The sequence below is a fragment of the Periophthalmus magnuspinnatus genome, chromosome 8 (genome assembly GCF_009829125.3).
Source record: "Periophthalmus magnuspinnatus isolate fPerMag1 chromosome 8, fPerMag1.2.pri, whole genome shotgun sequence".
In the NCBI taxonomy this organism is placed as follows: Eukaryota; Metazoa; Chordata; class Actinopteri; order Gobiiformes; family Gobiidae; genus Periophthalmus; species Periophthalmus magnuspinnatus.
The window spans coordinates 17092146-17118787 of NC_047133.1; positions in this window are offsets into that span (position 1 = coordinate 17092146).

The window sequence follows — 26642 nt, forward strand, 5'->3', positions numbered from 1 at the left end:
TTAAGCCAAATCTTTTTTTGTTCATAAACATGGATTTGTTGAATGTATTTCTTTTACCACAACTTAAATTCCAAAAGTTGTATTTAAATAAAACAAACCCCTGGTGTATGCTAACTGCAGGGCTGCTCTGTAGTTTGAGCGGGTTAATGTCCATTACACCAGCTACAACTGAGGTGCGTAGTTTGACTGTGGTGTCTGGGGAAAAATAGACTTCTTGTGTATTCTTTCTGCAAACCCAGGCCTCACCCGGACCTGCACTCCGCCGAGGTCAGTGAAGCAGGGCACAGTGGATTTGAATGAGTCTCTAGTTGTGCAGGACCCACACCGCACTTACAGTCAGTGTACACTGAGACATATCTTCAAAATAACCGCAACCTTCCAATTGAATTACAAAAATAATACGTAAAACTAAAACGGTGGTAAGGCAATTTTGTGCATTTTAAGTTTGTATTGTTTACTGCTATGGTAAAATGTTAAAGACTGCAAATATAAATATGTCCATGTAAATTAGCTCCAGTCTAACTTCTGAACCCCCCTTGTCCCTGATGTCTTCTGTTTACATAAACACGTTAGCACTTTGTAGTCCAGCCAATAGTTCTTTTGACAGATTGTCTCTGGAGAAATACTTTGATTTGCTTCTGCATTTACTCATTTCTGTTCACACAGGCTGTATGCAAATGCCTCTAAAGCAGCACTTTCCCATCAAACACCATTTTACTTGAGAGTTTCAAAAATGCTACAGTTTGCTCTTTAAGTTGTTATCAAAACCATCAAAAGCATTTTATCTTTCCATTTCAGCCAAGTTATTAATTGTTGAATATTTTAAATACCATACAAACATCTTGGTATCTGAACTGTCCCAGAATTGGCCACACTGTCAAAGACAAAAACAGTATCTGACAGAGATACTGTTAAAAGAAAAGGAAATTGTTATGTTTTTGGGACTTTTTGTACTTTTCAAAGTCACTGTGGCACCTGGTATTCTCAGTGGTCTCCCATCCAAGTACTAACCAGGCCAAACCCTGTTCAGCTTCCGAGATCAGACGAGACTGGGAATTCTCGGTATGGAATGGCCACTAAATATGCAAGAAATAGCACAGCAACTTTGAGCATTCATAGCAGCATTTTACACCAGACAAATTCCTCATTGTTGCTATAAAAGCTTGTGTTTTGTGCTTTCACTCTGAACCTGACACAATTCCCTTCTTTTGTCCTCTCCTCCTTCACCCTTCGTCTCCTCCTCCTCCTCCTCCTCCTCCTCCTCCTCCTCCTCCTTGTCCTGTGCTTGAGTTCTCGTTTTGCTCCTAAAGGTGTTCAGTAATGCAGATTTGGGCCCCTAATCCCGGTCATTAATTGTGGTTATGGGCGTTATGACAGTTTAATTTGCGACAGCGTTGTTGTGCTGGGGAGAAAATTGGCCACGGGGGACTCCTGGCCAGCAAAGCGTTATCGCAGCCCTCCTCCCGTGGACACGATCGACAGCAACAAGAGCAACAAAACAAAAATCAATTTAGAGGACGAATATAGAAAACACGCCCCATGGATGAGACTATAATTCTCAACACTGTGCCCTCTCTCCAGGTCAGGTGTTACAAGCAGCTTACAGCCGTTTAGTCAAGACAATAGGGGTCATTCCTGGACTGAACTTTAGATATTCATAGAGAGAAGTGAGAAACAGGGGGCAGCGCTGCACGGACTACCCACTACCACTTATCTACTTACACTTATATGGGACGAAATGAACGAAATGGGTAAAAGTGAATTTTACTCAATTCAAGTTTATGTATATAGCACATTTAAAAGAACTTCAGATGAACCAAAGTGCTGCACATAAAAGTCAACAAAAAACAAACACACAGATAACACGAGAAATAGGAAAAGAATAATAAAACACCTATATATCCTGTGTAGTATTAAATGCCAGGGAGAAGAGGTAGGTTTTCAGTCTAGCCTTAAACTGCGTTAAGCTGTTTCATAGTCTGGTCAGCTGACCTCTGACCTCAGGGCTCTGAGTGGAGTATAAGGCTGCAATAACTCCCTCAAATAAAGAGGACCCATAGAGTGCACATATTTAAAGAGGACCCACAGAGACACACATTTAAAGAGGAACCATGGAGTGACACAAACCAATAACAATAAATAGCACATTTTACTCTTCATGTTTTGCTAAATGAACTGATGTGAAACTTTAATAGTAATAATCATTCTTGTTATGTAAAATGTGAAAAAGTGTCTGAATTAAAACATCAGCTTATATCACTGTACATACTGTGCATCTGTAATCCTCAAGTCCCATGTGTAATTGTTGTGTTGATCTTTGTCTCATTTACCAGCCTTAAATATAGAGCTGATAATTATTATTAATGACCAATTAACACTCCCAGTCTTCCCTCACTCCAGACACTTCCACCAGCTCCTCCGATGGGACCCCAAGATTTTCCCAGGCCAGCCAAGAGACATAGTCCCTTCAGCGTGTCCCTGGGTCTCCATGGGGCCTCTTCCCTGTGGGACATGTCTGGAACCTCTCCCCAGGGAGGCGTCCATGAGGCATCCTGAACAGATGTACAGTGGCTGTTTCTGGGTGTTTACTGTTAAGTTTATTTATTAATTAATTAATTAATTTATGTATTTATTTATTTATTTATTTATTTATCTTTATATGTATACACAGGGGAACACAATGAGAGCAGTTGGACTCTCTTTTACATGGGCCCCTGTTTAAAATACAATACAAACAGTATATTAGTCCATATAGAACATTAAAAATAGAAGCAGGTGAGTAGAAAAGTCTGTTACCAGATTATTAAATTGTGACTGTGTCACCAACATATCTAGTTTAGCTTTTTCTTGGAGCATATCCCATTTTTGTGAAGCAAAACAGCTAAAAGCCTCTTTCTCGTCTCAGTTTTGGTGCAGCTCATTCTTAGCCTTATGCAGTCATGTATCTGGGATTAAATGTTCCAGTGGTTAATGAGCACGTGAGATATTCTGACAGTTTTTGAAGTCATGTCTTATAGATACATTTCATACAGTTTTCTTCTAACACAGTGATGGACAACACACTTTTCCATAGAGAAAACAGTGATGGGTTTATATCCATCCCCTGTAATAAACCAAAGCTCAGAGTGAAAGAGTGGATATATCTTCTAGAGTCAGACATTGTTAAGCGCTGATGCTGTTCTCTAATAGACACATTATTGTCTAATGTATGTGCCAAGAATGACACATAACTTATAAAACTGCAGAACGCCGCTCATATTGAACATAGATGAATAAAACAATGTACTTTTCCTTTCTACACTGTCTACTAAAGACTGAAGTGTGTCACAGTACGACCTTAAACACAATCTTGCATTTATTCAATTTTAGACATTTTGTTTAAAACTACTTGTAAAAACTTTCAGTGAGCAGCCTCTCCACAGATCTGACGTGTAACTTGGTCTGGAGCCGTCACAGAAGTTTAAACTTGGTGGAGAACTTCGTGGAGAAAGTTTTGCCTGTTCAAAGTTCCCTGGTCATATTGGTGGCAGGATTATGGTTTAGTGGGGGTCAAAGTTCACAGTCAGTTTAATTTTGCTGCACATCTCTACTCAGCCCTCCCTCTTTTGGTCATATTCTATCTCCCTTCTTCTTTACTTCTCCCCCTCTCTACTTCTACTTCTCTCTTTCTCTCCTTCTCTTTATCTATGTCTCCCTCTTTGTTTCTCTCTCTCATTTTCTACTTCTCTCCTTCTCTTTATCTGTCTCCCTCTCCTTCTCCCTCTGAACCTTCATTACTCTCTCTCTCCCTCTCTCTCCACCTTCATTAGTCTCTCTCTCACACCTCTCTCTCTTCCTCTCCCTCTCTCCACCTTCAATACTGTCTCTCTCTCACACACTCACACAAACCTCTCTCCCTTTCCCTCTCTCTACCTTCATTACTCTCTCTCTCACACACCTCTCTCCACCTTCATTACTCTCTCTCTCTCTCTCTCTCTCACACACACACACCTCTCTCTTTCTCTCCCTCTCTCTCCACCTTCATTACTCTGTCTCTCTCACACTCACACCTCTCCTTCCCCCTCTCTCCCTCCACATTCATTACTCTCTCTCTTTCTCTCTCTCACACACACACCTCTCTCTCCCTCACTCTCTCTCCACCTTCATTACTCTCTCTCACACACCTCTCTCTCTCCCCCCCTCCCTCTCTTTCTCTCCCTCTGCCTCTCTCTCTGCACTTTCATTACTCTCTCCCTCTTCATTACTCTCTCTCTCTCACACACACACACACCTCTCTCTCCCTCACTCTCTCTCTCCACCTTCATTACTCTCTCTCACACACCACTCTCTCTCCCTCTCCCTCTCCTTTCCACCTTCATTACTCTCTCTCTCACACACACCTCTCTCTCTCCCTCCACCTTCATTACTCTCTCTTTCTCTCACACACACACCTCTCTCCCTCTCTTTCTCTCCCTCTGTCTCTCTCTGCACTTTCAATACTCCCTCTCTCTCTCCACCTTCATTAATCTCTCTCTTTCTCTCTCTCACACACACCTTTCTCCCTCCTTCTCTTTCTCTCCCTCTGTCTCTCTCTCTCTCTACACCTTCATTACTCTCTCTCTCTCTTTCTCTCTCACACACCTCTCTCCCTCTCTTTCTCTCCCTCTGTCTCTCTGCAATTTCAATACTCTCTCTCTCTCCACCTTCATTATTCTCTCTCTCTTTCTCTCTCTCTCACACACCTTTCTCCCTCCGTCTCTTTCTCTCCCTCGGTCTCTCTCTCTCTACACCTTCATTACTCTCTACACCTCTCTAATTGCTCCTTGACCTGCCCCTGTGCTTGTCCCTTGCTGCCCTCCCCTCTCCCCCTCCCCTCTCCCCCTCTCCTCTCCCCCGGCACTGGCTCCGTTTTGGACCCCCACAGTGAGGGTCAGAGGTGGTCAGAGGTGGTCAGACGTGGTCCGGGGAACAACACAGACCCGACACATAGACACGTGTGGAGAAGCATACACAAACTTTACTCACACACAATAAAACATCACAAATGTCATTAAAGGCGACACAGCGGTGGACGTGATAGAGCGACCCAGCACCCAAGGGTGTCAGGAGGCCAAACGCTGCCACATGGACTGCTGTCTCTGCAAACACAAGTGATGACGGCGGGAGAAATCTGGACACTGCGGCTGTGTTCTGGTCAGAGATAAAGTTTGTTCCATGTGGACAAATATAGCTCTTACACTGCAACCACAGACTTCTGAAAGTAAAAATCATAGAAATATAAAATAACAGAAGTGTTGAATCAAAGAGACGTGGCTTCTCAGTGGTTTTATATTTTTAAGGTTTTTACTAAATTCCACAACAATAGCAACCAAAGAGCCAATCCAGAGCGAGGTTGTTGAAGGTAACGCCCTTTCCCTTAGCAACGCTGTCAATCAAACCTGTTGCTAAATAACATTTTAAGACCAAAATGACGAGGGTGAAAACAGCGGTTAAGGAGAGAAGGGCGAGAGTTTTTCAATAGAAAGTGAATTGGAGTCAGAGTCAGTGGAGCTGGAAGTGTGAGCATGATCACTTCCTGTTTGAAACGCGGCGGCTAGCAGGTTAACTATGTCCATTTATATAAACAGTCTATGATTGAAACATTCAATATGGCTCAAAAATAGAAATAATCAACCCGTCGCCTGCGTTAAAAACATGCAGGTTTACGACTTGTATCCATGGAGATGTTAAGGCCATGAATGTTCCAGTTATTAAACGTATCTGTCCTGCAGGTTTTTTAATCATTTTTTTTTTTTTTAAATCCCCAAAAACGGCCTGAGAAACTTACATTCTTACATGGTCACCTCTACACAGACCTGACCTGTAACTTGGCCTAATAGCGGCACCAGCTTGTCGCCATATTGTGGAACATTCTTGGAAAAGCAATAACATCTCCAGAGAAAAAAGCACCACCACGAAAGAGGTGAGTTTTTAGATAATTCAGTCTTAAATCTTTTTTGGCTGTGTTTGCTAATGTGTGCATTGTGTCTCCATGGTAAATGAGGAACATTTGGCCATACACATACATGTAAAACACCCCCGGCATGAGGTCACTGCAAAGTATCAGTACTGTATCTTGAATGTAAGAAAATAAATGATAAAAAATAAGCACTACTAATTGAAAATATGTGTTTGAATAAGTAAAAATAACGGCAGATGTGTTTCAAACTTTTTTACTAAATATGTTTCACCCGCAAAATATGTTTCACCATCAGCTCTATAGCCTTATTATTTAAAAAGTCATTTAGCCAAACGTAAAACTATGTACTTTCCTTGACTTTTAAAACTTCTTAATCACCAGTCTGAGTAATGCCGCTCAGACACATATTTCAAAGATGGTCGGAATGTGTAGTTTTTTCCCGCTCTGACCTTTGGGGTTAAATATATAAAAATAGTGAAAGTAAATAGGCTCCGTGGCAGCTGGTATGACACATCCTGATGCCTCCGAGCTCCAGGCCACAGATGGACTTCAGACAAACTGCTCGATGTGGGCATTTGTGCTCTTCAGCTCAACTATTCACGCAGTATTTTCATTTTTCATGTTTTGTTCGTGCTGCTGATTATATAAACTTTAATAATTACACTATTCTGTTCTATTTTATTGGAAAGGCTGTGCATGTAGAGTCTTTTCATGTAGAGAAAACACATCCAAAAGTCTGCCATCAGGGATCTTACTCATATCAGGCTCTGGCAACGCATTACCCCCAACCCCACCTCCAACCACACCCCAAATCCCACCTCCAACCCCACTCTGACCCACCTGCACTGGCTTCCCATTAAATACTGGATCCAGTACAAGACTCACCTACCAGTCCCTCCGCACCCTGGTCCCTCAGCACCTCTCCAACCTGCTCCAAACCTACACACTCTCTAGGACACTCCACTCCTCCTAATCCTAAACTCTAACCCCCTAACCCCTCACCCTGCTCCAAACCTACACTCCCCTCTAGGACATACACACCTCCTCCTAACCCCTAACCCCTCACCCTGCCCCAAACATGCACACCTCCCAGGCCCTACACACCCGCCAGGACACTTTGCTCCTTCTAATCCCCAGCCATAAACCCTAACCCATAATCCTAACCTCTAACCCTGACCCTGCTCCAAACCTACACACCCTCCAGGCCCCCCGGTACCTCTCAAACCTGCTACAGACCTGCACCCACTCCAGGACACTCCACTCTTCCTAACCCTAATCCAAAACCTAACCCCTAACCCTGACCCTCTTCCAAACCCGCACACCCTCCAGGACACTGTGCTTCTCCTAATCCAGGGTCAAATATGTCGTCATGTTTAACTAATGACATTTTTATATAGAGGGACTGTTGTTTAACTTTTTACTTCTAACTTCAAATGAACTGTTGGTCGACGATAATCGTTTGTGGGACATTTTATATAATTGTGACAATCACCAACAACGATAATCACCAGAATGTGCAGAAAAAACCTGCTTATCCACAGGGGCGTCAACAGGAGGGGGACAAAGGGGCCCAGAATTGGAGTCTCTTCGAAATAATTTGCAGTTTTTTTGTGTTGCGCTTATAGTGAGTGTGTTGTGTGTATAGTGAGTGTGTTGTAGCTTTAATCTTTACATATTTACATGCTTAAATGTTCATTAATTTGTGCTATCCTTTTACAAATAAATATAATAAGAATAATAAGAAACAACTTTATTTTTATGGCACTGTCTGTTATGTATTTATTTATGTCCAATGAAAGACACACACACACACACACTCTGCAGAGTTTTCTCTCATTAATACTGTGCAGCTCAAAGCCAATCTTGCATAATGAAGTAATGCCATGTATTCCTTTTAATTTACAAAAGTTAATGAAAAAGTAACTGTACCTGAATGAAGTTACTCAAAACTAGTATTCAGAGTACATATTCTCGGTACATGTACTCAGTTACTTCTCAACATTGAAAACAGCATACACACGCGCTTTTAACATCTCGTTCTTGGCCCTAAAATGAACTACTCGACTCCATAGGTGGGATATGAGTTGAATTTCTCAGATTTGTACTGGGATATCAGTGGATTGTGGGCTCAGAGTGGATATATCCTTCTGTAAAGTGAAAAGCCAATGCCTTAATCCTCTGCTCTTTTACCAACACAAGTGATCTGTGAGTGCGGAGAGCAGAGGCACAGCTAAAGCCTTATAAATACTCCGCTCTGTACCCTCTTAACAATATAGTGTGTGTTTATAAAGCTTGATTTCATCGCAGTGATTTGTATTGACTTTTGTTAGACCAGTTTTACCGCTTAAACAATCAGAATGAAAGCTAAAGCTAATGCACACACTACGGGATTTTTAAATGTGAGACAAAAAGCGCAGACCACAGACACAAAGAGAATGGGATAAGATTTAAGATTTAAACCTCCGAGCTCAAGGATTACAGCGGGATATGGCGGCGAAGAGACCGCACACCACAAGCTAAAAGTTGTGAGCGAACCTTCGTCAGCTGTTTCCTGTCTACAGTAAAACGACTCACTCTGAGACTTTAAAGTGTCCAAAGATCAGAGCAGTGCACTTCTACTTTCGACACAAGTCAAAACTGTGTTATTATTATTAATGAAATGTGCAGTTGTTCAGGGAATATGCTTCGCTCCTCCGAGGGGATCTCAAGACGTTCCCAAGCCAGCTGAGACACATAGTCCCTCCAGCGTGCCCTGAGTCTTCCCCAGGGTCTCCAATAAGATCTCCATGGAAACAAGTACTGTATTTTCTTGACTATAAATCACACTTTTTTCATAGTTTGTCCAGGGGTGCGACTGAATAAATATAAATGCCTCAAATTTTGTAAAATCAATTTCCCCAAAAAAATGCGATTTATAGTCCAGTGTGACTTATACGTATATGTTTTTTTTCTTCATCATTATGCATTTTTTGGCTGGTGCAACTTATCCTAGCGAAGTATAGTCCGGAAAATACCGTAGGTGGCGGAAAAGTTACATAGTGCATCTTTTAGTTAGAATTTCATACCTCAGTTTGGACTCTCTGGAAGTCAGCTATTTTCTAAGAAGTAAAGTTTGGGTAAATCCGATATAAAGTCATTTACTCATCAGCTTCTGTCATTTTTGGCATTTGGGATATAGTTCAGTCCTATAATACATTACTCTTCTTCACTGATTTGACAATAAAATACTTAATGCACAGAAGGCTGGAGATAAACGACACAGGAAGTAGAGTCGCTATCGTTAATCTGCAGCAGCTTCAGCCTGATCCTTGCTGTGTGGATGTAAACAGACACACATGAGGATCTACTTTTGCCTTTTTACTTTTTAAAGAATGCTTCAAACTGGGCTATAGCGCCGTCTAGTGGACTGGGGGTCACACATTCTAATGGATAATATGGATGAGATGCTATAGCTTTTCACCAGGTGAGTAATAGCATCATCTTTACATTATTTTCACCATTTCCTCTGTGTCCATCACTCCGTCTGCTCGTGACGCTCTGTTTTATTAACTGCTGCCGTGGTTACGAGTTTACAATATGACCTGTGCGTTATGTTATGCGTTCAGTCTCCTTCCTCTGTACTCTCGCTGCCATCTGTCCCCATCTTAGCATACGTATCTTTCTTATCCTTCAAACTTTCTTTTCTCTCCATATTGTGACGTCTCTGTGTCCTTGATAACTTCAGATTACTCACCAGGCTTTGGCCACATTTTTCTCATGGTGACTCACTAATGTGCCGGCTCTTTAACTGAGTGCCAGATCGGCTGTGAGCGGACGGATGGTGGGTTTGAGAGCCTAATCCTGTCGTGATCAAAGTTGGATTTGTGGCGTAACTCACCTCCCCCCAGCTGTTTGGTGCACACGTTTCACATTATCTGGTCTGAGGTTTGTAGGCTAATAGTTTCAGATTCGGGGTTTAACTAGGCTTGTTCCGATACCGCACATTTTCCAGGTATCGGTGGGAACTGAGACCATTATCACTCTGTATTTTCTAGAATGAGGACCTGTGCATACGAGCAGCCACTGTTAATGTCTGCGGCTAATGCTAATGCTAACGCTCAGAGCAGGGTAAATGCAGACTGTGGAGGATCTGCAGACACTTTGAACACGCTAATAATGACAGAAAAGACAATTTTGTTAGATATTTGATAACTTCATTTAGCCTCTGGTGTAGATGCTGAACTTAGTAAAATAACTACAGAGAGTGCAGCACGACAACAGTGCTAACATGATAGCAGTGCTAACATGACAACAGTGCTAACATGATAACAGTACTAGCACAGCGACAGCGCTAACACAACAATGGAGCTAACACAATAACCGCACTAACACGACAACAGCACTAACACGACAACATCGCTAACACGATAACAGCGCTAACACGACAACATTGCTAACACGATAACAGCGCTAACACGACAACAGAGCTAACACGATAATATCGCTAATGCGGCAAACATTTCTCGGTTCTATCCAGATATAGTTTTGATTTAGAAGTTTAGAGTTAGTTTTTTTTAACGCTCTTGGACAGTCCTCATTTACTACTTTACTAATTAAAGGGGCACCAAGTAATTTTTCTAGTGACATATCCACCACCTGCTTGTTACCGGTATTTCTGCTTATCCAGGGTTGGGTCGTGGGTGCAGCACTCTAAGCAAGAACTCCCAGACTTCTGTTTCCCCACACCCCAGATGCTTCCTCCAGCTCCTCTGAGGGGACCTACAGAGGTTCCCAGCCCAACATGTCCTGAGTCTTTCCTGGCATCTCCAATAACATCTCTGTGGAAACAAGTAGGTGGTGGATTCTCAACAACAGAAAAGGTACATAGTGCTGCTTTTAGTTACAATTTTATAGCTTGGTTTGGACTTTCTGGAAGCCACCTATTTTCTAAGAAGTAAAAAGTTTGACCAAATTAGTTAAAACCATAGCATTCATTTATCCTGGGTTGACGTCCATGTTTGGGTACTCCTGAGATACTCTTGGGATTCTCTTGGGATTGTCTTGGGATACTCTTGGGATACTCTTGCGATATCCTTGGAATACTCTTGGGATTCTCTTCTTGGGATTCTCTTCTTGGGATTCTCTTGGGATACTCGAGATTCTCCTGAGATTCTCTTGGGATACTCCTGGGATTCTCTTGGGATACCCTTGGGATTGTCTTGGTATTTACTTGGAATACTTTTGGGATAATTTTGGGATTCTCCTGGGACTCTCTTGGGATTCTTTTGAGATTCCCTTGGGATACTCTTGGGGCAGCATTTTACCAGTGGTACTCAAAGTCTCATCCCAGCAGGTTTTGGGGAAGCTATGAACGTGATCCGTCCGTCCAACAGTCAGCGAGCGCAGTCACAGATCTGAGTGTTTTCTGGTTTGTCTTCATCAAATCCGCTCACACACAGGAGCTGTATATGAGACGGCGCTCAATAAACGCTCCACTCCTCCACCGTGTTACCTTTATTATTATTTATGTTTACTGACTGAGAGCGATGGAGCTGCGAATTCTCTGATATCAAACTTAATACAAAACTAATATCGTTTTTATGAACTCAAATAAAACAAGTAAATTGAACAGAAGTCTGGGTAAATGTTTGTTGTTGTTTCAGAGAGTCGCCTGCTTTTACCTTTTGAAGAAGAATATTTTTACGTGTGTCTATTAAACACAATTCTAAGGATAAAAGAGACACATTTGTATTGATTTTACAACTAACAAAATGGGCCTTGTATTTGTAAGTCTGTTCCAGCGTGTTTTTTCAAGGTCTTTGAAAAAACCTTTTAGGTCCCGACGCAGCAGTTGAGAATGACACTGGTATAATTCACTTTTATATTTAGCAGCATTTTGACCGGTTCATGACATCAAATAGCATATAATATTTTTTTTATTATTATTGATTTTGGGGATATATTTATATAAAATATACTGATTCAGATGTTCAACATAGTGAAAAATTGACTTTTCAGAGCTTTTAACCATGTTATAGTTTTTTTTTACTTCTTGTTTACCCTCTCAAAGTTGTTTTTGGAGTGATTCATGTTTGAACAATCTTTAATCGCTTATTTTCAAGACGCCATGTTGCCAATCAGCCCCTATTTTTGCCCACTGCTCTGTACTTACTTCGTTCTCCAATTTTATTTTCTTAATCGGTGATACTCTTGGAATTCTCTTGGGATACTCTTGGGATAATCTTTGGATTCTCTTGGGATTCTCTTGATATACTCTTGGGATTCTCTTGGGGTACTCTTGGGATCTCTTTGGATTCTCTTGGGGTACTCTTGGGATCTCTTTGGATTTTCTTGGGGTACTCTTGGGATACTATTTGGACTCTCTTGGAATACTCTTGAAATACTCTTTGGATTCTCTCGGGATACTCTTGGGATTTTTAAATCAGTGCTACGCATAGGATTTGGCAGCATCTTTTAGTAGTTTTGGTGCAAATGAAAAAAATCTAGCTAATGTGATGTGCAGCTATCCATAGGGGGCACTGACAGCTACACGGCTTGCTGTTGTGATGATGTTTTTGGTGAATTCCGCTCCCATTGGGCATCGCAGTTTTCTAACGCGGAAGTTATCGGACTTTTATTAAGTCATTTTAGTTGACACAAGCACAATAGGTCTCCACTTTGAGGACCATTCAAAAAATACAACGATGTCTGGTATGATGTTGATTTCCAGTTTAACAAAGATTTAAAGTCATATCTTAACAGTATATGTAAAATGACATATATACAAGGCTATGCCCAAATGCTAGTACGGCGTATTTGATTATTTTATGTGTAGCAAAGTAATGATTTCTTCACTCCGCTCTTTCTTCTTTAAAATATATATATGTAAATGTGTCACTCTTGAATGGCCTTGTCATTGGAAAACCTCCTCATCAGCACTTTTTTCTTTCTCTCTTCTTCCAGTGCCAGAGATTTCGTGTGTTTTGATAGAAGTTGGTGTCTTTTAAGATGAGCCTGTAGATAAATCAGAGGGTAAACGCGAGCGGGGAGCGTGTGCGTTCTCGGGGTTAGAAGTATATCATCACATTGCTTACATATTGCACTTCACTTCTGATTACTGGAGACATTTAAAGCGGCGGTAGGCACAAATCAGGGAAATAACGGCCCAGAATAGAAACACTACTGCAGCGAAGGCACAAACAAAGATGTCTTTTATATCGCAGACCTCACAACAGCTGAGAGTCTTTTTAAAATACAGACTTTTTTTCTTAAGTGGGCGATCAAGTACCATAATGTGTTCTTTTGAGTTTAGAAAGATACACGCAAACCTGTGCTCCGACTCTGTTTACTTTATTTTATTGTTATTCATTTGATCACAATTCACATTTATGTATTTATTTATTTTTTATGTGGGATATTTTATATAATCGTGATAATCGCCAACAAAGATAAAGTCAATTATCACCAGAATGTGCAGAACAAAACTACTACAATACAGTACTAGAACAGATTTTTAAATACGGGATTAAATTTTATATTAAAATTATAATTACTCATATGTATAACATTTTTAACTGACAGTAACTTTAATCATTATCAATATATAAACGTTAATCACAATAATTTTGGCCGTAATAAATTTCAATATCATTCTATAGTTATTGTTGTTGTAACCCACAGTTTGAATGCTGTCGTTGTGTCCTTGGGCAAGACCCTTAACCCACCTCGTCCCCAGTGTCTGTGCACACCCGTGTATGAATGTGTGTGTGAATGTGTGAGTGGTTCCTTCATATAAAGCGCTTTGAGTCTTGAAGGCGGAAAAGCGCTATATAAAACTGTGACTATCCACGATTTTAGCCTGACTGTTGTGTGATTGCCGGTGTTATCAGCTCCTGTTATCCCGACTGTGAACCCTGCATCTCGTGTTAACTCTGCGTCTCGTGTGAACCCTGTGTCTCGTGTGCACACTGTGAAACCAGGAAAGGGAAGAGACCTTTTTCCTTATATGTTAGAATCTGCTCTTTCATTTTCCCGTTATGCATTTGGGGAGCTGACCATTCCAGGCTCCAAGGAAAGCTTTCCACATAATGCTGCACCTTGAGGCTAATTTTTGATTTGTTAGCTCTCATAAACATTTGCGGGGTAATTGCAATAAAATGGAAGATTCGTGGCCTGTATTAAACTCTAATAAGCTTTCAAGTTATGAAATATTTGCAATGGTTTAATTAACATTAATACAGCTATTAGTTAAAACTGGAAGTCCCTGGTTTTAATGGAGGACCTCATTAATGGTCAGATTTGCTCTTTCTAACCAAAGCCACTATTATCCTAACATGGAGTTTTCCCATAGCTGCAGCAAAGGTTTTTATAGTAGAAGACTTATATTTCACCCATCTCTGTTTGTTTTATAGTTTGACCTTGGTACCAGTAAGACAACTTTTGGATAACATTAAAGATTTACCATAAACTGTGTATATAAATGGACATATCTGACCTGCTCGTCATTTTGGTCTTAAATGTTCATATTAACCCGCTCTACGTGATCATGTTTCTATTTCAATATTGTGTCTGTAAATCTAGATATGGAATACTCTTGGGATTACTTTTGGGATTCTCTTGGGATACTCTTGGGGCAGTATTTTACCAGTGGTGAGCAAAGTCTCATCCCATTAATAACAGACAAATCAGGTGACTTCTTTCACCAATGTTGTTCTTGCTAGCGTTAGCAACAAGATTGGCAGCATCGTCTAGCGCCCACTCCCTGCTAAACTAACTCTTGGGATTACTTTTGAGATTCTCTTGGGATACTCTTGGGGCAGTATTTTACCAGTGGTGAGCAAAGTCTCATCCTAGTAGAACTTGGAGGCGCTATGAATATTAATAACAGACAAATCAGGCGACATCTTTCTCCGAGGTCGCTCCCACTAGCATTAGCAACAGGTTTGATTGGCAGTGTCGTCTAGCGCTCACTCCTTGCTAAACCAGTGGTGTGGGCGGGCAGAGGCGTTACCTTCAACAGCTTCATCCTCAATTGGCCCTTTGGTTCCTATGATACTCACGGTCAGAATTCCAAATATGGAATTTGTCTCCAAATCCGCCGCTATAACTGTTCTAGCCTCGATGAGCTTCATTTGACCGGAGCCGAACTTTGTGGGTGACGTCACACTCACTCAGTCCACTTATTTATACAGTTTATGGGTATGATCCATAGTAAAAGAAAAATTCTATTATGTTAAGTGGACAAAAAGTTTTAGACCAAGCCAACAAACAGAAACCCTAAACCAGGGGTCCCCAAACTTTTTCCTGTGAGGGCCACATAACTTTTCGCTTCTCTGATGGGGGGCCGGGGTCAGTTTGTAACAGAAAAAGTATGACAATTGCAGGAGTGCCTAAACGTAAAAATTTATTGTTTTCCAGAAAGCCACACATAATCAAATAACCCTTTCTGGATTCTTCACAGAACAAAAGTCAGGAAATAAATAATAACACTATTAATAAAATAAATAATAATCAAATTACCCTCCCTGGGTTCTTCACAGAAAAAAAGTCCTTTATATAAACTTTCACAACATAAACTTTCTGTTGTGCCGTGCACAATCTTAACAGGTCCAAGTTCAGCTTAGTTGTCAGAGCAGAATCTTTTACTTAAATGACTCATATGAGCAGTCTCTCAAAGTTCTTGTGTTCCTTCTTTATACTTTTGTAGGTTCCAGTAGGCTTGTAGACATTGCTGTTTGCAGCTCTCTCTCATCAACTTCCCTGTGAAAACCACAAAGCAAGCAGGCTGAGAAACTGAACTAAGTGATACAGCACCTACACAGCACAACCAGTACCACTACCAGTGTGGTTGTGGAGATGGATTTTATCCCAGTAGATCTTATTTTGATTATATTTGTTTATACTCAGAATGACTCATTAAAGTCAGAAAAGTGAGCTTACCTTTGTATGTTCATCAGTGTGAACTGTGGGCCTGCATCTGGCTGGTGAGAAGTTGAATGTCAGGTTCCATTTTAGTGACTGCCAGTCTCAAACACTGATGCAGATGTTCATCTGTCAATCTTGATCTGATTGGGGTTTTCAGCAGTTTCATGCGTGAAAAGGTTACTAAATAAATAGTTACTAATGAAAATAGTTCATAACTAAGCAACATTTTATTGCAAAAGTCCAACTTTATTATCAAATACAAATACACATATATGAAAAAAAATCAAAATGCTCTCTGGTATTGTTCAGGGGGCCGGACCAAATGTGGAGGCGTGCCGTAGTTTGGGGACCACTGCCCTAAACAAATAGGTGTGTTAGCTTCAGTGTAGTTAGCGCCTTCCTTCAGACAGATATAAGGCAGTGTCCAGCAGTAATCTGACCAGAACTGAAGAAGCGGCTTGGATGCAAACACCGCAGTACTGCATTTGACCCCACGACACTGAAGCCTTGAAACTTTCCATATTAATACAGGGCACATACCTGGCGTATTCTTTTCCATATCCCAGGTAACCCAGTGCGACGCCATCATCTCCTCTGACAGGCCGCCCCAGCTCAGCCTTGGGCCAGAAGAGGAGGATGCGGTGACAGGGGTAATGGATGAGTGGAGGGATGGAGAGTGATGGGGTGTCATACAGGTGGAATAGGGCCAGACACCAGAGATGAAGGAGGGATGGAGGATGGATGGAGGATGGATGGTCACAGCGGCGCTCACACTGACAGCACTGAGAGGCCTGTCTTCTCTGTGATCTATTTGTCTTCTTCTCTCTCTTTTGTCTTGTTTTCATCCTTTGTTTCACTGTAATAGTTTGTCGGGACATTTGGGCCCACGAGACGACATCTACAACTACAATACTGAACTTTTTACGACTGATTTTTACTGTAGTTAGTAAAGAACGGTAACTAATCTGTGGTCATAACGCAACATTATGTTTGTTGTACTCTACCAGTCTAAAGTTTGGACGCATCCTCATATTCATTGTTTCGTTTTGTTTTAAATAAAATATAAGTTGTTATTTACCTTTTTTGCTTTACTACATAATTCCATACATCTTACTTCATATATTTGATGTTTTCTGTACATATACAAAATGCAAAAAGTAGTAAAAATAATAATAATTGTGTGTCTAAACTTTTGACTGGTTGTGTAATTCACAAGGATGTATCAAGAAGACATTCGACTTAAGATCACTTACTCCCCGGAAACTAAACATGTGACAATCTGGCTCCATCGACTCTGGCTCCAATTCACTTTCTATTGAAAAACTGTGTCGCCTCTCTGTGTAACTGCTCCTGTCAGACTCGTCATTTTAGTCTTTATTTCGCTATTATGTCTGTAAATCAAGATATGAACATTAATAACAGGCAAATCGGGCGCCCTCTTTCCCCGAGGTCACTCCCATTAGCGTTAGCAACAGGTTTGATTGACAGCGTTGCTAAGAGCCCGCTCCCTGCTAAACCAGCAGTGCAAGTGGGAAAGGGCGTATAACTATTAACTGTCTTATTCAGTTCGTTTCAATTTTATTTAAATAGTACATTTAAATACAAGTTCTGATGCCCAAAGTGCTTCACATAAAAAGTCAACACTAAATAAATATACAGATAACACCATACATAGGTAAAGAACAAAAAAACACAGAAAAACACCAAGATGTCCTGCCTAGCTAGTATTAAATGCCAGGGAGAAGAGGTGAGTTTGGGTTTTTTGTTATTGCCTCATCAGGAAGTGCGCAGTTAGCTTGCTAGTTGTGCTTCACATAAAGTAAACACAGTCAATATAGAACAATAAAACTATAAAACACGAAGAAAACACCAAGATGTCCTGCCTAGCTAGAATCAAATGCCAAGGAGAAAAGGGTTTTTGTTATTGCCGGGTCAGGAAGTGCACAGTTAGCTTGCTAGTTGTTGTTAACATTTGACTGGAGTTGAGCGCCGTGGGTGACGTGACACTCACTCAGTCCACTTCTTTATACAGTCTACGGTTGTCCCGTGTCCAAGGGTCTTACCGTCCCAGAATTGGACCCTCTTCTTATTCATTTATTTCAGAGGGGGGCCCATGAGATGCTTCTTGCCCCGGGCCCCCCAAATTTCTGTCAACGGACCTGCTTGTATTTAAACTATGAGTAATATTGGACCGTCATGTTCTGAAGAAGCAGTTCAACAATCTGGTTTTATTTGTTGTTAGACTGTGCTTACACTTGTTTGCAGATCCCAGTCAGAAAGAGTTGGCAAAAGGATTACGCTCAGAGCCACCAAACAAACTGGGATCCACTATTTGCGTAAGTGCCCGAAAATAACAGCAGACTTCCTCTCTTTCCTCTCACACACACATACACGTACGCACACATACAATTACGCATACATATATTCCAGACGCTAATTGCTTTGTGTGCACCAATCCGTCCTGCAAATGTGGCGGTGTAATATTGTCGTGCCGTGGGTGTTTGCCGGGCTCATAACCGCAGACCAATGTGGCGGAGACAGGCTCGTATATTAAGATAACCCCGAAACGGAATGGAGTTGTATTTCCCAGGCGGTTCAAACGACTTCTGTGCTTGTAAACTGATAGTGGATGAGATTTGGCTTTAATGAACCAAGACTTATTGTGCACAAGGCAACAGAGGAAGGTGGCTGTGTTTTAATATTCTGCTTGTGTGTCTGATTGAGAAAGCGGCCATTTTTTATGCTAACGCGGAGCCGTAGTAACGATTCCATTGATTTATTTTTATGCGCAAAGAAATAAAAAAAATACTAAGATGTAGCGACTAACAGAAATGCTTGATTTTGCTAATTAAAATAGTGGATTTGAAATGAAAAAGTATGAACAAATCGGCGTCTCGAAGGTGTGCTGAGTAACTTTTCTGCTTGTCTCCGTGGCGAAGTTACTGTGTTGAAATGTTCCACGATATTTCTCAAAATATTTCATGCTCGCATCTCGCTAAAATATACCTTGAAACAGAGCTGACCTGGTGGTGTCCCTTGCTTGTCTCCATACTGTGAAACTTTGCAGGCAAAAAACAACACAATCAAAGCAGAGAAATGAAAAGTCACATAGTGCACATTTAAGTTTATTTGATTACATTTGAAAATCATACATTTGTTGCCAATTGGGAAGTAAATGAATACATGTACAAAGAATACTTATTCAGAGCGCCAATACTGAGTAAATGCATTCTAGTACAGTTACTTTTCCAGTTTGTGGCATTCATAAGTTGACCCCATGTCCCTCATTGAACCGGGACAGTCCCAGTTTGGAGCCCTGTGTCCCATGTCTCAGCATATTTATCCAAAACCAATGATACAATATTGGTAACAGAAATCAGCCTCCAACATATCGATTCAGCCAATATGACATTTTGTTGATGATGTAATGGCCAAAATGTCTCATAATATTCTGCCCTTGTATCGGCGATATCGGGAATGGGAAGATACTTAAAGCCAAAGTATCAACATCGGTATCAGAACTGAAAAAGCTGGATCGGTGCATCCTTAATTATATTATAACTAAATGAATTATTTATATTTGATTTATTTTTATTTTATTTTATTTATTTATTTATTTGTATTTATTTATTTTCATTAGATTTTTATGCACAAAGTCATTTTTTAAAATAGTAAAATGTAGACACTAATAGAAATGCTTGATTTTGCTCATTAAAATAGTGAGTTTGAAGTCACATAGTGCACATTTAAGTTTATTTGATTATATTTGAAAAGCTCAAATTGTTTTTTTGTTGCCAATTGGGAAGTAACTGAATACATGTACATGTACCAAGACGACGTATTCAGAGTGCCAATACTGAGTAACTGCATTCTGGTACAGTCACTTTTCCAATTGGCGGTATTCATAAGGTAACCCCACGTCCCTATTGATCCGGGACAGTCCCAGTTTGGAGCCCTGTGTCCTCTGTCCCAGCACATTTATCCAAAACCAATGATTTTTTGCAGTTTTATCCAAGAAATGTCCAAGATGTCTCTATTTTTGACCAATATTATCCCCGACAACAGTAAAGGGGGCAATATATTGTCATTTGTTTAGCTAAAATATAAAAGAGCATGCTTTAAAATGAGCATGAAGCAAAAATGTACCACCAGAAGTCCTTCAGATTCCATACAAGTGAGTCGAGAATGGACAGTTTTGAATTTTGAAAACCTGGTCACTCTTGGCATTCAGAGTACAGTTACTTTTCTAAAATCAAAGTAACAAATGTCGGTATTTGATCACACAGTTTAGGCTTCAAGCTGCACATAAACAGTGAGAAAAACAGACAACGCTCTTGTGGTGAGGCTTGTGTAATTTTTCCTTCTTCAATTAGTGATGGAAATGCAGAACAAACAGCGAAACAAACACAAAGCTGTTTTCAATCTTATGTTGCGTCTTTACACTGTAATTTAAATGCGACACACTGTAAAAGTATTCACTACTCTGATTGGACCATGTATCATGCAGGTATTCAGTATTCTGTAGCTAAATACATTTTCTTGTCTCTACTCTTGTCTCCCTCTTCAACATATGTCAAATCTGTCCTGTCTTAAACTTTAAAAATGCTGAACTTTAATGTTGGACAGATGGATTTGCATGGAGCCAGTCGTGTCTATCTAAATGGTCTATACTTTGCCTGTAGGAAATCAGTGCTTTTCTTCGCTGGCGGTCCCTGGTGTGATGCTTTTGTTGGTGTTGCGGCGTCTGCGAGCGTCCTCCTCGTCTGTTTACTGAAGCGGCTGCTCCCTCCTGGTTGATTTGTAATGAGACCTGTGAAAGCTCGCGGTGATGGAGCTGAACTTATCTCCACAGAAAAACAAGAGCAGACACAGAGACAGGGGACGGAGAGAAAATCTAATCAAATGAAGTTGTGAAGACGTCCAAGGACACAAACATGGCTGCTTTATAATAACGTCACTGTCGAGAGCCTTAATAAAGCGTGAACAAAGACTTTTACTCATAATGAACAAGTCGTTTATTCATGATGATTCTGGCTTAGCCTTTATATTTAGAAATTGATACAATACTGGTAACAGAAGTCAGCTTCCAAGATCTCAGTTCAGCCGATATCACATTTTGTTAATCATTTAATGGCCCGAAATGACTTATAATATTAAACTTGCATTTTTACATTCTTACATTTGTTCTGTAGTTATAAAACACATTTGTATCATGTTTTACCTTTGTGGTTAAACTAAATAAATGATAATTTCAGTTTCTGCCTCAGTGCCCCGGCCATATCAGAACAGAAAAAAGTGGATTGGTGCAGTATTTTATTTTTATTTTATTAATTTTGTATTCATTTTTATGTTATATTTATTATTATTTATTTATTATTATTTTTTGTTTTTATTTATTTTATTTTTTTATCCACCAAGAACAAAAAAAAAGAAAAGAAAATGTACACACCAATAGCAATGTTTGATTTTGCAAATTAAAATTGTGAGTTTGAAATGAAAAAGAATTTTCAAAATCTGATCACTCTTGGTATTCAGAATATAGTTACTTTACTAAAGTCAAAGTAACACATGTCGGTATTTGATCACACATTTTCGTCTTCAAACTCCACATAAACAGCGAGAAAAACAGACACAGCTCTTGTGATGAGACTTTTGTATTTTCTCTCATTAGTGATGGGAACAGTGAAACAAACGTAAAGCTGTTTTTAATCTTATGTTTCGTCTTAAAAAAAAGCTGGATCAACTATATTATAACTAAATGAACTATAACTTATTTAAATACTCTTAACCTTAAACCCTAACTCTGACTTAATGAAGTAGTTACTAAGTCAGCGTGAATGACGTCTTTTCGTGCTTTTATGAGGCTAATTTTACTGTTGTTATTATAAAGTGACTTCTTACTGTTCCAGACTGAGCAGCGGTAGAGAAGTGGCTTAGTAGGTAAAGCATTTGCCCACCAACTGGAATGTTAGTGGTTCAGACACAGCTCAGATCCACATGTCACTGCGTCCTAAGAGAGATGCTTCGCCGGCCTTCGTCTGTGTGTGGACGCAGATTTAAAACACTGTGTGGACTAAAATCTTTACTGCCTCCAGGAAATGAACGTCAATGAAATGTCCTCAAGAAGCATGGAAAACCAACGCGTATGAATGTGGCGTGTGTGGTAGTGGGAGGGGCCAATCACGCAGACAGCAGGCTCACTTCCATCTGTCGACCTCAGGGCAGCTGTGGCTACAAAAGTAACTTCCCTAAAAATAATTCTAGCTCCATCCCAGTCCATAATGAGATTCTCCTTTACGCATTTCCGTGGTTATCGCTCGAGATTTGTTTTGCTGCTGTTGTTAGTTTAGTTTCCCCAATTTAACTCGTATTGCAAGACAGGGCATCTGGTTTATCTTGTATTGACAGTATATTTCGGTGTACACAGGCTCGAACGGCTCGGATACACGCAGTGGGCCCCGGTCTTATCGTGACTCCCCTCTCAGCGGGGTGGCAGTGGCTCGCTTGAAGAATTCCCCCTGAAATAATTAGCTTACTTACAAAAGAGCATGGCAAATATTTTACAACCCACGTCCCGCTGGAGCCGTAATCCTGTCCGATCTGAGCCCGGGATAAAAGATGTGGAGGAAGCCGAGATAAATGGAGAGTAAATACAGAGGAAAGGACTGCTGGGCGGCGTGGGGCTTATGTGAGCAGAGCTGTGTGGTCTCTGCTGCAGTTTGTTATTAGGGCCACGGTTCACAGGTGAGGAAATCTGCACTTTAACAACAAAATATGGAGAGTAATACATACAAGACTTACAGTTCATTTTAAATCAATGTTTTGTAGTTGTCTGACAAATCCAGACTGATCTCTCTTTGTGTGTTTTATACAGAGTGATATGAGTCTGGTCTCCATGTCCTCCATTGCGTCTCAAGCCCGGTCCAACGTGATCGTCCAATAGATTTGTTTATTTCAGTGACACGTGAAACAAAGGAGCTTGTTTATGATTTACAAATAAAATCACATTTCTCTCACTAGATTAACAGTTTAGTTTAGTTCTTCGTTCATTGATTCTATAGAAATCTACCATGTTTTTCAGCCCCCTGAGATATTTTTTCCCTTTATTATTTTTTCCCTATTTTGGCTGATCCACTTGTCAGTCACGCCCATCTGAAATGAGGATATTCACTAGAGTTGATCCCTGGTAAGTTTTGTAGCACTTTGGAGCTAACTTCTGTCATTTTTGTCCTCAGGCATCCAGGTTTGATTCAAAGCAAAAGACGAAGTTAAATCTGTCAACTGGACAAATCGTTGTAGGAGTGAAGACGTTTAGCTGCTCATCCAAGCTGCTTCTTCAGTTCTGGTCAGATTACTGCTGGACACTGCCTTATATCTGTCTGGAAGCAGGAGCTAACTACACTGAAACTGTAAACAGCTATTGTGTCCAGTTTCAGTCTTAACAACCATATTCAACATGTAATGGCCACCTATGGTTTCCTTTGTTTTCTGTTTGCTTTGGGTCTGAGGATAGAGTTGTAGACCGGTGAGCAATTATGTCTCAGCCCCCCATTCATTTAAGGAAGGATCGTCTTTCCCAACAAAAACTGCTTCACTCCTACAACGATTTTTCCAGTTGACAGATTTAATTTCATCTTTTGCTTTTGTCATTTATTAATAGATTATTTTTCCAGACCAAGGTTTAGTTTGTTTCGGACTGCTCACTAGCGCCTTAGAGTGGTCACATGATGTTGCTGTGGCGTGTCTGGTCAGCTGATTTAAACAGGTTTTGGCGCTGTTTTTCTACCGGTGGAGGCAGGACGACAGCGCCATTTGCAGTCCAACTTCTTCAGGACAATATCCCAGGTGTGTGAGAGTGAAAAGTCCCCCTCGTCCCAGTTTATAGTCCTGTGGTTTCCTGTGTTTCCGTATTTCTGTTGCCTCCTTATTCCAGCGACTATGTTTGTTGTCCTCTGTCCCAGTGATGTTTGCTCCATCCTGGTCCATAATGTGTGACTCTCTTGGTCAGAAATGGCTGATTTGACTTTCCTTCTCACATTCTGTCTGGAATGAAAACAAACTAAAAATTGTTCTGAAAAAAAGAATGTCTGAAAATAAATTACCAGACGCCCAGATGCACCTGTTTGTTCAAACTCTTGTAATGTTGATCCTTTGCAATAACAAAAGCAATATGATGAAAAGAGGTTTATATTGACTTTATTTTACCAATCAGAAAGAGATCAGGAATTAGCTCTATGCTTTATGTTGCTAGATGCTAAAGCTTGTGTATACTGCTGCTACTGCACACATCTCATGTCTCTAAAAGTTGTAGGAGTGAAGACTTTTCGCTGTTTCACTGCTCATCCAAGTCACTTCTTCAGTTCTGGTCAGATCGCTGGTACAGAAGAAGAAGAAGAAGAAGAAGAAGAAGAAGAAGAAGAAGAAGAAGAAGAAGAAGAAGAAGAAGAAGAAGAAGAAGAAGAAGAAGAAGAAGAAGAAGAAGAAGAAGAAGAAGAAGAAGAAGAAGAAGAAGAAGAAGAAGAAGAAGAAGAAGAAGAAGAAGAAGAACAAGAACAAGAACAAGAACAAGAACAAGAACAAGAACAAGAACAAGAACAAGAACAAGAAGAAGAAGAAGAAGAAGAACAAGAACAAGAACAAGAACAAGAACAAGAACAAGAACAAGAACAAGAACAAGAACAAGAACAAGAACAAGAACAAGAACAAGAACAAGAACAAGAAGAAGAAGAAGAAGAAGAAGAAGAAGAAGAAGAAGAAGAAGAAGAAGAACAAGAACAAGAACAAGAACAAGAACAAGAACAAGAACAAGAACAAGAACAAGAACAAGAACAAGAACAAGAACAAGAACAAGAACAAGAAGAACAAGAAGAACAAGAAGAACAAGAAGAACAAGAACAAGAACAAGAACAAGAACAAGAACAAGAACAAGAACAAGAACAAGAACAAGAACAAGAACAAGAACAAGAACAAGAACAAGAACAAGAACAACAACAACAACAACAACAACAACAACAACAACAACTTTGGCTTTTACTATGGACCAGACATGGACGACTGGGGGATTACACAGACAGTAGTATAAAGTACATGTTAATATGATACTTTACTACTATGAACTTTTAATTAAGTGCATCTAAATAGTATCCTATTTTTTCAGTACTATTATATTTTATTTCTTTGTACTAGATTATGTAGATATAATACACACATACACCGACTTCAGCTTCTGCTTTGACACACCATTCCTTTCACTCAGCCGTTCGTTTCATAACAGGTGATGAATTTAAACCCATCACTCTATGGAAAAGTAGGTTGACGCTATCTGCTGTCAGTCAGAACAACACTGTATAAAAAGTATATATAAAGCGCGGTGACGACGGACTGCTTTTGTATCTTAACAGGACGCTCGTGAAAAAGAGCGTCTGACACTCTCATTGGGCTCTCCCTGTATAAATAAAGATAAATAAATAAATACATTTGTCAGAACAGCCTCTTCTCGTTGACAAGCCCTGTCATGAGCCAAAGCATCATGGGAATCCTGCTGTGTAACTCTGACCTCACCTTTCGTCTTGAGTCGACGTGCTCTTTGTGTCTGTGGTGAAGTGTGTGTTTTCTGGTGTTGTTTTGTCCACAGCCGTTACAATGAAAAAAAAGCATTTATTATTCTACGGAAACCTGATTCCAAACTTTTTTTCTCGCTTGTTGTTTGGGCGACTTCGAGAACATCTGGGTGTGAGCGTTTCCACAGAGTCCCGCCTCGTGGTCGCTCTTCCAACTGGTCGTTTTCTCCAAACCTTGTTCAAGATCTGGAGGTGCGGTCGCCCACTGCTTGAGCCTCACAGAGAGAGTCGAAAGCACGGAATTAATTTTGTGCGAAAAAGTAAGCTCATCGTTATAATCGACGTGAACAAAACACACGGCAAAAGCGTTCTGAACAGGAGACGCTAAACAGATGCAGTTGTCTGGGTTGGTGTGGTCATTCCTGTGTATTGTTGTCCTAGTGTATGAAAACAAAAGCTGAAGTTTAGTTAGTTATTTCTGAATACTTGGAATACTTTTACATGGAGTTGCATTACATTTGAGTATACAAAATATGACATATACTTACAAACTGTTTTATTATTGTTAGACTGTTTATTCTGTAGTAATTTATGTTTAACTAGAGAAGGAAAAATCACACATGCCTCACCAAAACAACAACTACTACTACTACTATTAGTCCTGGTTTAGTCCTGGTTCTGTCCTGGTTCCGTCCTGGTTCAGTCCTGGTTTAGATGTGGTGTAGTCCTGGTTTAGTCCAGTTTTAGTTCCGGTTTAGTCCCGGTTTAGTCCTGGTTTTTAGTCCCGGTTGAGTCCTGGTCTAGCCCTGGTTTAGTCCTGGTTTAGTCCAGGTTTAGTCCAGGTTTAGTCCAGGTTTAGTCCTGACTAACCTACTGGAGACAAATGCATAGATAAGTCTGTCCAAGTCTGTTTTTGACCCCCACGACATGAAAAAGTAACTGTACCAGAATACATCTGCTCAAAATTAGTATTCTGAATATGTATTTTCGATGCATTTATTCAGTTACACCCAAATGCTGCTTGTCCTTGGTATTTTCACATATTCTTATTAAACCTTTTACTGTCTCTGTGGGTTGTTTTAACATATTGCTGTAACCGGCACAACACTGTACCATTAAACTACTGTACAAAAGTTGTGTAGTATTTATGTGATAATAAAAGTGTGAACATTAAACAGATTTAGTTCAGCTGAGGGCAGTCAGAGAGTTTTTACGTTAAGAACAGAGCGGGGGCATAGGGG